This window comes from Eulemur rufifrons, chromosome 6, assembly GCF_041146395.1.
Source record: "Eulemur rufifrons isolate Redbay chromosome 6, OSU_ERuf_1, whole genome shotgun sequence".
Classification (NCBI taxonomy): domain Eukaryota; kingdom Metazoa; phylum Chordata; class Mammalia; order Primates; family Lemuridae; genus Eulemur; species Eulemur rufifrons.
The window spans coordinates 64,574,066-64,588,984 of record NC_090988.1 but is presented as its reverse complement, the minus strand read 5'-3'; the positions used below and the strand labels follow the sequence as shown (position 1 = coordinate 64,588,984).

Here is a 14,919-nt window from a genome sequence, read left to right as displayed (position 1 = left end):
GACTAGAGCAGCAGCTATCATACCGGTGTTCCAGGAAGAGATGAAGAAAACACAAAGGGCATGTACCATCTGTCTTTGGAGGAAAGTTGCCAGAAGCCTCCATACAACACTTCTGCTTCTATCTCATTGGTAAGAACTTAGTCACATTTAGCTGTAGGAGAGGATGGGAAATTCCAGGCAGCCTTGTGTAAACCTAAAAATTCCTAGTACTATGGAAGATGGGTAAGGTGGATTTGGGGGAGCAATTTGAGGCTCTGTTACATACGTTATTTATTGTAATGATTAAAGTGTTCCAACAATAAATGTTGGCTATTTTTAATATTCTTCCTTGAGGGGTTCCTAAGGAGCAACTTGGGGAAGCAGGGATAAGAGTAGCCCCCAAATGAAGAGAAGATTAGGCTTTCATTTTACTCTTCATTAAGATGGTGACTTACCCAGACATTGTAACCTATGTGGTGTTAACTAAAAATTTTCGAAGTGGTTACCTCTTTACAGATTTAAATAAATGGTACCTTAATGGGACTTTGCTTGCTTTGAGAGTGTCACATTGACTCCCTGTGAGACAATCAGGGCAGACTCTAAGAAGGGAACACACCAATATCCTAACTAGATATAGTTTCTGGAAGGGACAATTCTCAAAAGATCCTCCTCGTACCCCATTCACCATCACTGTGAGGGTTTCCTTTTCTGTAACAACTTCCACTGTCTAGGGCCCAATCAGCACCATTTCCAACATAAGTCTGACTTCCCCTCTGCTATCACATTCTATCTGTGGTGCAGACAAGTGCCTGGAGAATATTGTTTCTTCTCTATCTTAATAATTCCTGTACCACTCACTCACTAAGATGTATTATGTGAATTCTTTCATTCTAGGGAGCACAATTCCTACCAAAGCCACTAATGCACACCCAGTAAATAATCAACACATTGGAAGAATTGACTGATTAACTGGGAACCACTAGGACAGACTTCCCAGAATCTCAAGGCTGCGGTGGTCAGTTTCTAGTCTAATGGCCTTCAAAAAGCTATTTTAGCAGAACCTCACCCTACCTTTTTTCTATTGAAATATTACATTGCATCCCAATATATAAAACTGATTAACAACAGAGCCAGTCTTGAAGGTGGGAAGGGCTAAAGCCCAGTCCACTCAGCTTACCTCTTACCAAACACCCTGACTACCATGAGAGGAAGCCTTGGAGGTACCTCTATGGAACGCTAAAGCTGGCTCTACTGGTCTTAGTTTGAATACCCCTGTTCTGGTCCATTCTCTGGCTTTAAGAGTTAAGGGGAAAGAAAAAAGCTTTAGAATCAGTAAGGCCAAGCGTAACATGTTGAGTTCTACCTCTTATTATAATAACAACATCTTTTCAATCCTGACCTCCATGCTACACTGCCCCACTAAGTGACATACCCTCCTTAGACTCCCAGTCAAATGTATCCATGTCTTCCTTGTCTAACTTCCCATCCCGTCTTCCCTATTTCCTCTCAAATCTCATTTGCCATGACTGCTGAAGGAAAGAAGAAAGGGAAAGGAGATAGGGTGAAGTAAGAGGAACTGGGCTCAGCAGATGGAGGGGTAAGAAGCCAGAGCTGTGTGAAAATAAGCACCACTGGTGCCCAGCAGGTCTAGAAGCCAAAGCCCAGGTACCTTTGTTCAGAGCCAAGACTAGATCCTCACTCAAATAGTGCACCTCCACCCCATTCCTACTTGGGATTCCCAGGTCCATATTGCCAGAGTTAAAGAGGGTAGGCCACAGGTGAGAATGAAGAGAAATGAAGAAAAGAAGCAGAGAGCATCAGCAGAATACTTGTCTGGTTCAGATTCATTTGCAATCCCTTCACTGCCTCCTCTGAAGAGCTCTACCCGCAGCTGTGCTGGTCCCACTGTGTACCCTTAAGGACCCCATTCTGTCATCAGCCTACATCAGAACTTTTTCTCCCTGGGGAAGACAGGAAGACAGGTGTTGATCTAGGTGCCTAAGCAGGCCTTCAACAAACATTACTGAGTACCCATTCTATGTTCAGTATTCTAGACACAGGTGATTCAAAGATGAACAAGAAAGATGTCCCTATCATAATGAATCTTGCAGGAGCAAAGTCTTATACAAAGGACTGCAGAAAGCCTTTCCAAAACAGTCAGCAGAGACACTCAGAGCATAATAGGGTGGGGAGCTTGCGGCCTTGGGGCCACATGTGGCCTTCTGGATTCTTGAGTGCAGCCTTTTGACTGAATCCAAATTTTACAGAACAAATCCTTTTATTAAAAGGGATGCAGCAGAGAAAGATGAAGCTTCTCTTTCCTCCTTTGGTGCTCAAAAAAGAACAATCTTGAAATCAGAAGGCCACAGGTTTCCCACCCCGAAAAGAGTATGCTTGATCCTGTAAGGTCATCATGCAAGGGAAGGTAAAGGTTTCATCTTAGATGCCATCTCTGATCGACTGGTGGTTGTTGTCCGGAGTCCTGTGATGAGGAGGACTGTGAAACCCCATCTGAGCTCAGCATGAAAAGGGCCTGTGACAGATTAGCAATGTCTGCCACATGTATTTAAAGGATGAGTGAAGGCAAATGTGCTACACATTACTATCTCAGGCCTAATGTAGACTATCCTACAGTTTTCACAGTTGTTTTACGCCTGTTCATTTTCCAACTAGGCAACAAGCTCTAGGGAAGGCAGCATTATGCAGCAGAAGGAGCATCAGAAGCTGAACAAAAGAGCTTTCCTTTCTCTTCCGAAAGGTAGCATGGTGGGATGAAATCAGAGAGGCATGGCTTTGGCGCTAGGCACTCCACTCTTCCACAGATTATCTGATCCGAGACATGTTACAGTCAATTCTCATTTCTTTGTGGTAATTATATTCTATGAAGTCTCTACAAACACTGAATTAGCATTTGCTAATGAACTGTTACTCATAGGAGAAATACAAGGTTAGGCACCTGCAAGCCTCTGGTCACATTTTTATCAACTAATCAATACATAACCTAATTTCGTGTATGTTTCTGCTTAGAGAGACCTTACTTAATATTTGTTATTGATTCATTAACACTGAACTCATGGACAACAGTGCTATAATTCATGCCTGAGTGGAGCTTATCTAACACACGTGTTTTCTCTGTAAGGCACATCAAAGCCTTCTTGCTCTTAGGAACACCAGACACTACTTCAACACTGATTAGGGCCCATTTTAAACAGCAAAATCACCAAAAATGAAAAAAACATAGCACTGAATAGACTGCAAAAAGGATCTTGTTTACAGTACAAGAGATGAAGCATTGCCTTGTTCGACCTCAGCTGCTGGTGTGCATGTTAGAAAATTCAAATTTTTCACTGATCTGCACATGTGCATGAGTGACCACAAAAGTGCCAGGAGTAGTGATTTGGGTTTACAGATAAATGTTACCAAGTAGGCAAATCTGCAGTTACAGAATCCATAAATAATAAGAATGGACTGTACTAGATCTTCGTGAGCCTTAGTAATGGTACCTCCCTTTCACTACAGATTAAATGAGAGAAGGTATATTAAATGCTTTGCATGATTCCAGTTAGTTATTCTTTACCAAATGTTTGTACTTTCACCCTTTATACCTTATCTGCCATGCTCCAACCTGAGACATAAGTAGATACCAAGAAACTTCCAGCCAAATGTATCATCTTTATCCCTGGAGCATAATCCAAAACCACTCACACTAGCTCAAGTAGAAAAGGAGGTATTTTGAACACATACAAGAGGCCATCTTTTGAGGCACTAAAGTGCAGCTATCAGCACAGCCGGGCCACCCTGGGATGGGACCGAAACAGGAAGATCAAAAGCAATCCCACCTCTCACATGCCTGCACCCTCTGCCATTTGTGCCTCTCTCCAAGAGTCTGCTATACTTTTCTGCTTCCCTCAGCAGACAGAAGGTTTCCTCTGCTTTCTCTCACTTCCTTGCATCCTCATAATTTTGACTTTTGTGTGGTTCTGGCTTCCATAGCACTGATTATAGCCTGACTCCAAATAGCAGGTGCACACCTTTTGGTTTTTGACTGTCTAGCACCATTCTCCCACCTTTGGTAACAGAGGAACCAACTGCACCTCTGGCTCCAGGATTGGCCTGTGAGTGAGGCCTGGCCATTGACTCTCTCTTCTGAAATCTGATCTGTCTTGGTTATCTTCTGTCACTTCTGTTATTACTCTGTATGTCTGTTTGCTACCCCATGGCTTTTGTTTGCTCAGAGCTCTGTTTATTCATGGTTCCTGCTTACTCATGAAGTCTGAATACTGCCTTCTCTCCCTGTCTTTCAGCTTCTACACTCATTGATGATTTTTTTTTTTTTTCCTGATCTCTCTGGTTCTGATTCTTGAAAGAAAAAAATCTTATCGTCATAGTTAATTGCCAAGTATTTGGGCAGAACTTTCATGCCAGGATGCCCTTATACACCAACATCCAGCCTATTGAACAGCTGCCCCTCGGTAAGGGCCTGCCATGACCCAACAAGTAGTGAACAGGGTTGTAGGGGCTAGAAGTGTGCATATGGTATTGAACGTGGCCACCTATGTTTAAAGATTTACATCAAGCTGGTTATCCAGATCCCTCTCTTTCTCTAACACTTCATGTCCAACCTATGAAGAATCCTATTAGCTCTACTCTCAAAATATATTTAGGATGCAATCACTTTTCACTGCTGTCACTGCTACCACTCTGCTCCAAGCCACACTGCCTTTCACCTGCATTACTCCAGTAGCCTAAGAGGTCACCTGCTACCCATAATCTATTCCCAGTATAGTAGTCAGAGTGATTCTTGTAAAGCCTGAGTCGTGTCACATTATTCCCTTGCTTCACATATGCCAGTGGCTCCACATTTCACTCAGAACGAAAGCCAAAGCCCTAGCCCTGTTCCTCTGACCCCATCTTTTCCACTTTCCCCTTGCTCACTCTCTACTCCAGCCACACTGGCCTTGTTTCTCTTCAAGTATTCCAGGCATGCTTTTACCATGAGGCCTTTGCTTTGGCTGCTCCATCTGCCTGAAACACACTTCTTAACAGATAGTGGCTTCCTTGCTTGACCAACTTATTTCATTCTACAACTGTAGCAATAAGCGTTATTCAGTAAATACTGTGGTATTTATTAAATACTATAGTTCCCCACACAGCCATTCCTTCTTACGTTATAGCACTTTTTGTTCCTGCACTTACCACTTTCTAACATAGTATATAAATTATGCTTATTATTTATTGCCTATATCCCCATTAGAATGTAAACTCTATAAACATAGAGATATTTGTCTATTTTGTTCCCTGACATACACCGAGGAATCAGAACAGGTCCTGGCCAGGCACTCCGTAAATATTTATTGAATTGAATTGAATTGAATTCCTTGGTAGGGAGCTATTAACAGCAGGTACACATATATTCCCTATGCAATATAAAATGTGTCTTTGAGAGAAATGCATAACATTAGAAGCACATATTAGAAAAGAGGAAAAGTCTCAGATTAATAATCTAAGCCCCCATTCAAAACCTGGAAAAAGGAGAGCAAAATAAACACAAAGCAAAGGAAGGAAATAACAAAGGGCAGAAATTAATGAAACTGAAAACACAAGAATAGAGAAAGTCATTGAAACAAAGAGCTGGTTCTTTGAAAAGATCAATAAAATAGATAAACCTTGGAAAGAGTGGGTGGGTGGGTGAGTGAGAGAAGAAAAAAAAACCCAGATAAACCTCTAGCAAGATTGATAAATAAAAAAGAGAGAAGACACAAATTACTAACATTAAGAATGAAACAGGAGATATTACAGACCCTGCAGACATCTAAAGTATAATAAAGGAATACTACAAACAACTCTATGCACGTAAATTTGACAACTCAGATTAAATGGCACAACTCACCCAATACAAAATAGATCATTTAAAGAACACTGTAACTATTAAGGAAATTGACTTAACCTATCAGAATGGCTAAAATAAAAAATAACACCAAAATTCTGGTAAGGATACAGAGAAACCAGATCATTCATACATTGCCAGTGAAAAGAAAAATGGTACAGTCATTGTGGGAAACAAGTTGGCAGTTTCTTAAAAAATTAAACCAGCAACTGCCATACAACCCATCAATTTCACTCCTGGTTATTTATCTCAGAGAAATGAAGGCTTATGTTCATACAAAAATCTATGCCTGAATGTTTATAGCAGCTTTATTTGTAATACCCCAACGTGGAAACAAACAATCCAAATGTACTTCAGTGAGTGAACAGCTAAACAATTAGAGCTTAGTTCTCTTTCCCTTGTTGCAAGATGGCAGATGAAAAAGTTGAGAAGCCGGATACTAAGGAGAAGAAACCTGAAGCCAAAAATGCTGATGCAAGTGGCAAGGTTAAAAAGGGTGACCTCAAAACTAAAAATCCCAAGAAGGCGAAGCCTCACTGCAGAAGAAATCCTATCAAAGGAATCAGCAGATATTCCTGATCTGCTATGTATTCCAGAAAGGCCATGTGTGAAAGGAAATACTCAGTGACTAAATCCAAGATTGAAAAGAAAAAGAACAAGAAGGTCCTTGTCACTATTACAAAACCAGTTGGTGACTCCCACTGCTTCACTTGACCAGTCTTTAAAAAACAAACAAACAGAAAAAAAACAGTTGGTGGTGACAAGAATGGTGGAACTTGGGTAGTAAAACTTCAAAAAATGCTCAGATATTATCCTGCTGAAGATGTGTCTCAAAAGCTGTTGAACCATGGCAAAAAAAAAAAAAAAAAAAAAAAACCCTTCAGTCAACATGTGAGCAAACTTCAAGCTAGCATCATCCTTCCTGGACCCTTCTGATCATCCTCACTGGACGCCACAGAGGCAAGAGGGTGGTTTTCCTGTTAGCATTTCCTAAGCAGTGGCTTGTTACTTGTGACCAAACTTCTGGTCCTCAATTGAGTTCCTCTGCAAAGAATGCACCAGAAATTTGTCATTACCACCTCCACAAAAATTGATATCAGCAATGTGTAAATCCCAATACTTCTTACTGATGCTTACTTCAAAAAGAAGAAGCTGCAGACATTTCAACACAGAAAAGAGAAATAGGAGATTATAGAGCAGCGTAAGGTTGATCACAAAGGTATGGACTCACAAATTTTACTAAAAATCAAAGCTATTCCTTAGCTCCAGGGCTACCTACAATTTGTGTTTGCCCTGACAAGTGGAGTTTATCCTCACAAATTGGTTTTCTAAATTTCTTACAAAGAACCTAATTAGGCCAGGCACAGTGGCTTATGCCTGTAATCCTAGCACGTGAAGAGGCCAAGGCGAGAGAAACTTGAGCCCAGGAGTTGGAGACCAGCTGGAGCAAGAGTGAAACCCCTGTCGCTACAAAAAATAGAAAAATTAGCTGGGCGTGGTGTCTCACACCTGTAATCCTAGCACTCTGGGAGGCTGAGGCAGGAGGATCGCTTGAGCCTAGGAGTTTGAGGTTGTAGTGAGCTATGATGACGCCACTGCACTCTAGCCTGGGTGACAGAGCAAGACCCTATCTCAAAAACAGAACAAACCACCTGATTAAATAACATACATTTTTTTGAAAATTAGGTACATTCATACCATGGACTATTACTCAACAATAAAAGGAAAACACATTATCAATACGTGCAAAACCTGGATGAATCTCCAGATAATTATGCTGAATGAAAAAACACAAAAATAAAAATATACATATAGCATGATTTCATTTATAAAACTTTTTTTTTAGAGACAGGGTCTCACTCTGTCACCCAGGCTGGAGTGCAGTGGGGTGACCATAGCTCACTGCAGCCTAGAACTCCTAGGCTCAAGAGAACCTCCAGCCTCAGCCTCCTGAGTAGCTAGGACTACCAGCACACACCACCACACTTGGCTTATTTTTTTTATTTATTTTTTGTGTAAAGATAGGGTCTCTCTATGTTGCCCAGGCTGGTCTCAAACTCCTGGCTCCAAGCAATCCTCCCACCTCAGCCTCCCAAAGTGCTAGGATTAAAGGCATGAGCCACAGCATCTGCCCATTTATAAAACATCCTTGAGAAGACAAAATTATAGAAATGGTGAACATATTAGTGGCTACCAGAAGTAACAGACTAGGTTGGGGGAGAAGAAGGTAGGTATGGTTACAAAAGGGCAACCTGGGGGATCCTTATGGTGATGGAAATGTTCTGCACCAATGTCAATATGCTGGTTGTGATACTGTATTATAATTTTGCAAGATGTTACCATTGGGGAAAACTGGGTAAAGGGTACAAGATCTTTTTGTATTATTTCTTACAACTATATGTGAATTTACAATTAACTGAAAATAAAAATTTGATTAAAAATCTCTCTCTCAATTTCAAAATACCATGGACTACATTTATTTATAGCTATTTGGGGGAAGAAGAGCAATACTTTATCAAATTTCATCATTGATTGCAAAACTGCGTCTCAATTTCAGAAATGTTAAAGGTAGGAAAGTATACCTAGAAACTAGGAAGTATAAGTATGCATATTTATTTATATACATCAGACATAGAAAACCGTTTGGAAGACAAGACACCAAAGTCTTAACAGCGGTCATCTATAAGTGGTAGAAATTATGGGCATTTTTTTGGCTTGTCTCCATTTTCTCATTTTTCTACAGTGAACACATATTACTTATATAATTTTAAAGGCACGTCATATTTTTAAGACATTATTTAGACCAACCCTTAATCCATTGCTTGAAAACCTGTAGCCAATCGTAAAATATAATAAGTAGTCACTTCAGTCTTTAATGTCATAGAAACCAACATCTCCCAAAGCAGCCCAGGCAGCTCTGATTATTTGAAATGAAAGCTGTTGAAAGCAAAGGTCTGTACTGCCTGTGCCTTTAGGGGTTTTAAGGACATGGGTTGGTCCCAGCACAGGTCAATTAACTTGGCTTATTCATGGAGGAAAATAATAAAGGTACATTGCCTGCATGGCTCACAAGGGCCAGACACTACTCAAACATTGTCCACAAGAGACATAGATATGTGAAAGTAAACAGGCAGTGCAAATCCATCTCTGCTAAGCACCCTTTCTCACAATGGACAATTTCTCATTTCCTCAAGTGGTCAGCAGAAAACACAAACAGATTTTAAAATAGTTGTTACAACCAATAGCCAGAAACAAAAGTGTAAAAAGCAATCCCATTTACAACTAAGATTCCAAATTCCTATTAAATACAGTTAATATGTTTATTTTCTTCATTTTATTAAAGAGTTTCCCTTTTTTCTAAGCAATAGGTGATATGTGTTCATTGTAATGCATATTAAAATATATAGATACATGAGAAGAGAAATATTAAGTTCAACTGTAATCCAACCAGCCAAAGTTAACTACTGTTAAAATTTTCCTTCCATACTTTTTTGCATATTCATATGTATATATATCTATGGTCATAGGTATATATTTTAAAACCAAAATTACTCTGTTTAGGCAGAAATAAGGGGACTAGATATGATCACATGTTATACTATATGCCACAATAAATTCAGAGGAGTTAAATAATTAAACTAAAAGCGATTTTCATTTGAAAATAAAATTTTTAAATATTTATCATAAAGTATATACAGTAATAATATGCTTTTTCTATCAGAAGATATCAATTTTAGAATGTAGATGCATTTAAAGAAATCATTAATGGAAGGGTCAATGGGTTTTATGCTATAAAACAAAAAGCCAACTATCCTTCAGGATTGAGGCACTCATCCCCTCACCTACTGGGAAAGTTGGCTGCCAGCTCTCAGCTGAACGTCTCCCCAAGAACTGCCCTCAACTGAAGAAAGCTCCCTTGCCCCAGTCATACCCCTCTCCTTGGGGATAGCTACTTCCAGTGACTGGTCAATGATAGGGCATGGGGTATATGGCCAGATTCCCTTGCCTCAAGAAAGGACACCTCTGAAGGATCATTCCAGTCTCAGAACTCCTATGGGATCCCTTGTTGCAACTGCATCTCTGTTTACTCCTCCCTCTTGCAATCTGCCACCAAGAAAGCTCTCAGCAAGGCCCCATTTCTTCCAGAAGACCAACCAGCCACGTGATGGCAAGTTGATTGCACTGGAAGGAGCAGTGATACATTTCAACTGGAATAATACATATTCTGAGTATGGGGTTGCCTTTCCTGTTTTCAAGGCTCCAGCCAGCACCATATCTGATGGCCTACAGAGTGTCTGCCCCACCAACATGGAATCCTATGTTTTATTTTAATTGGGCCCAAGAACCCATTTCACAACAGAGTTGGAGCAGCAGTGGCACATGACCACGGGATCCACTATTCCTATTTCATACCATACAGCTTCTGCGTACAGAAGCTGTCAACTTGACAAAGTAATGAAATGGCCTTTTGAAAGAGCGACTGAGGGGCCACTTTGTAGGTGATACCCTGCAAAGGCAGAGTAACATTTTCCAGGATATAGCATATACCCTAAATCTACCATTATTATATGTGCCTGTGTTCTTAGTAGGTCTACCACATAGTCCTGGGATCCAAGAGAAGGAAGTAGAAGTGGCCCCAAGCCTTGCTTACCTCACTCACAGGCACCCACTTGTGGTATTTGTGTTTCTTGTCCCTGCAACTCTGGGTTTTGTGGGTTTGGAGGTCCTGGTGATTTACTGGGGCATCTCTTGATGTCCCTTTGCCCAATTTTGATAGTAAATGTAGACAAGGGCAGCACCCATAACCTGAGGACATGGTAACCAGAAGCCCACCCAAAAAGCCCCCTAAACAGCAGAGGTGAGGGTGAGAGAAACTAAAATGGGTAGAGCAGGGACACAATGAATACCAGTTGCAACCTTCAGACCAGGAACAGTAACAAAGGTCCCACTAACCTTCCTCTTATAAGGTTCCCTGGGACAAGAGTCCAACCAGGATCCTGGAGGAGCTGTTCCCAGAATTTTTTCTACAAAATTAGTAGATCCAGTGCACAGGTTTGGCTGCGTTGGATGCTATGGCCTGCCACTCAGATCCTCCGGTTGGACTGAGGCAACCTATTCCCTTGGCTGCTAGGAATATTGGCAGCTGATGGTTCTCAGGCAAGTCTCTCTGCTGATAATTGTCCTCACCTAAAGAGAGTCATCTCACTCAAGTTCATTGGCAGCCCACATCTAATGACTAGTCCATGCCCAAGTATGAAGGCCCAGCCTACTTTGCTCCAAAGCAGGACAACTCCAGAGCTCCCTGTAGGATTGGCTGAGAGACCATTGTTGTGACCCCATTGCAGTTCAATTTCTTCTCCCCAATCCTACATCCCTCCAATACCGAATCCCTGGGCACACTCCAATAAACTCCCTGCATGCAAATATTCATCTCAGAGTCTATTCCTAGGGAACTCAGAATGCAACAGTTATATTCATTTTTGGGTTTTGTATTTTAACAGAAAATACTATCTAACACTTGCACAAAGTTTTAAAGCTTTAAGTGTGTGACTGTATATAGACATTAAGAATCTCTGGGGTGATCTATGTCTGGAAATCTCATTTACCTAACCAGCAACATTGACGCTATTTCTTTTCCTTTTGGGGACCTTGTTTTCCTGGGACTCCGTTGCATGAGCTAAATACCAGAAGCATCCAGGAACCCTTTCAATTCTGCTTCTGTTTAATGGTCATTTCCTTTTCCCTTCAGCTCTCTGGTCATGTCATGCCCTGAGCTTTTCCATCCCATCTTTCTGGAAAGCCACTAGTCACACTCCTGTCACTGGTCTCCCTCTACCCATAGTCAAATAAGTTCCAGATGCTGAGAGAGTTGTGGGAATCGCTCCAGTGCTGCCAGGAGGAAAGGAACGTAAATTCCTCGGCTAACAGGCACCATCTTGTTTCTCTGATTCTTTCCTTTGCCCCATTCTCCCTTGATTAGATAGACTCTCCCTTACCCCACTGCATCTTCAACTTCCTCTGCCCACTGGGATTTCAGCACCTTTTTACAGTGTTTTATAGTGTACCTGTCACTAATCCCTGTATTAGTGACTTATTATAATTTCAAATTTCTGAATGACTAAGCTATAAATGGGAACTAAATTCTTTCCTTCTTTCTTTTTTGCTTCCTTCCTTCAGCAAATTTCTTGCTTACCAACTCTGAGTCATCTCTTAAGTGAAGCTAGGGTATACCTATGCTTATTTAAGGTTATTAAATGTGATATTAAGGACACAACCATTCCCTCTCAAAACTTCCCTAGGGGCCAAAGCTGGCAGCAGATTGCTGGTCTGGCTGAGTCTTGCAGCACATCCCACTGGAACAACAACCCAGAGCTCATGCCCTGGGATGGAGAGTTTATTAACAGCATTCTCTTTGTGTAGGAACACCTCCAAATTTTGTCAAAGCCCACTATATTTAGTGTAGTAAAGTGGAATGTACCCTAACCAGTAGATTTCTATCGACCAGCCAGGCTTCAAAGGCCAACTGGACAGGGAGGCTGGAAACCACAACTAGCCCCCTCCCAGTGGCTCCTTTAAGACACTAGGCCCTCCTGTGCACTTCTAATTCAAAACCCACATAAAGTTGGACCTTCTCCATCCTCACATTGTTGTTGACCTTAGTCCTAAAGCCTGGACACACTTCTCAACCTTTCTCCAACCTCCAGGTTTCTGATTTTGCAATTCATTCTCCATTTATAGCCTTGCCTCTCCCTCAGGACATAGCTTGGGGTCAGCAGAGGGAAATACAGCTCCTCTTCATCACATTATCTCAAAGTAGAATATTTTCAAACTGAGATATATAGAGAGAACATAGACAAAGATTGTGACTTTTAATATGGTTATTCCTCTATTTGCAGAGCCTTTCTTGTTTTTGCTCATTTGTATCTGACTATGAACACTATTTCTCTGACTTTGACTTCAAACTTTTGTTTTGCTCCTGAATCAGGATTCATGTGCACTCATACCAGTACAAATCAGAGAAAGCTAAAAGAAGTAAGATAAATAGCTCCACAGACCTCTGGAAAACTCTGAAACTGGAGGTACTGGGTGCCTCTGAAGAAGTGTGGGGTGTGGGTGGAAAGAGATTGAAAGTCTTTATAATGACCAGTTAGATCCCCAGATCTTCTTCCCAGCATAGCATAGCCAAATGACTACTGTTCTACCACCCTAGAAGAAGCCTGGAGTTTTATTCTCTTGAAAGTCTGGGTCAAACACTCTGGGCTTAGTATGACAGGCACACTGAAAACAGGGGGATTAAATGGAAATCTGCCGACTGAATACTGAGATCCCCCACCCCTCCCGTGTCCTTACCCCTGCTAAGCTCCCAGAAGGCTGGAAGCTAGGTTTATAAACCCCCATGCAAAAGAATTTCTCTGATGGGGAAACTGACCAGTCTAAAAAACCTTAAATAATGACATTTGGAGGTCCCTGCCTCCATTAAAGGACTGTGACACAACTGCCAAGAACAACAGTCAATAAGCTCTGCCCATTCACAGGGAGTACTTAAGTGCCTCACTATTAAATATGAATAGATAGCCATTTATGAAAAGTTACTAGTGTAAAATACAAACAAATTTCCAAGGGAGAAATAGAAGAAAAGTTCAAAAACTATAATTAACATCCTTAGAAAGGTAAAAGAAGATATTGCATCCATAAAACAAGAACAGATGTCATTTAAAACAAGGCAAAACAAAAATGGGGTGGAGGGGGGAGAATACTCAGAGAACCAGAAAGAACTTTTAGAAAATAAAAATATGATAGCAGAAATTTTAAAATTTAGTAGAACATTGGAAGATAAAGTTAAGAAAATCTCCCATAAAAAAAAGAAAAATAAGAAAACTAGATCAGTTCAAGTGATCCAACAAGTGAATCAGGAGTTCTAGAAAGAGTAAGCAGAGAAAATGAAGAGGAAGGAATTACTAAAATAAGAGTATACATGATAATTTCTCAAAACTGACAAAAATGTGTTTTCAGATTGAAAGGGCCCATTGTGTTGAGTTCATTCTGCATAGTGGAGGAAAAAAGACCCGGTTCTAAGGTACATTATCATGAAACTTCAGAAAAAGAAGATCTCAAAACTTTCAAAACAGGAAAAAAAAAAAACAACTCTTCAAGTCCCACAGGATATATTATTGTCAAACTCATCAGGAGCAACACGGAAAGCTAGAAGACAAAGAAGTAATGCCTTTAGAATTCTGAGGTAATATTATTTCCAACCTAGAAGCCTATACTCAGACTGTCATTCAAGTGTGATGCTAAATTAAAAACATTTTCAGACATGTTAAGTCTCAAAAGAATTTACCTTCCATGAACTTTTTCTCAGGAAGCTATTGTAGGATGCGTTCCACCAAACCCAGTGAGTAAACCAAGGGGAAAATATGAGATCTAGGAAAACAGAAGATCCAGCAAAAAAGGGATGCAGAAGGAATTCCCAAAATGACGAAAAAGGGAAGTCTCAGACAGCTGGGCAGCTGGCCTAGAGAGCAACCAGTTCAGACCAGAGCTTGACAATGAAGGGCTCCAGGACGACACCCAGAAGAGAAGTCTGTGAGAAAACAAAACTGATAGAGCAAGAGATTTATAATTCTGTTAGAGGGCTTGGGGAGAAATTCGTGATTACTTCATGGAAATTGGTGTTTTAAAAAGATAATTATTAACCTAAGAAAAAACAAAATGATTATATCAGATATGAAGTGAACAACAAGTAGTCCATCTGTGAACAATATTTTTATAGGCCTAATAATGTAAACACTGACAATGGATTTAACCAAAACTGTGAGGTTAAGGGGAAGATGGGGAAAGGTGAAAGGTGTACATCCTAGAGGGTGGTGTAAGAAAGCTAGATCCTAACCTCCATAATAGGAAATCAAAAGGTAATATCCAAAACTGAAAAATCAAGAGAAAAAAAGTATAAGCAACAGAAGAAATGGCTTAAAGATGTGAATATAGTTGGCTCTGTGGAGCAGAAATCAGAGGTGGGGAGGAGTGGGCAAAGTGACTGCCATTTTGTTTTG

General features: G+C 40.6%; 1 protein-coding gene and 1 pseudogene across 1 annotated transcript in view; both read left to right on the top strand.

Annotated features, from left to right (window-relative positions):
- PSMA1 (proteasome 20S subunit alpha 1) overlaps window positions 1-14,919 on the top strand; it is a 112,750-nt gene that overhangs the window by 59,312 nt on the left and 38,519 nt on the right. The window lies entirely within an intron of this gene.
- Window positions 6,275-7,198, top strand: LOC138384251 (large ribosomal subunit protein eL6-like; annotated as a pseudogene).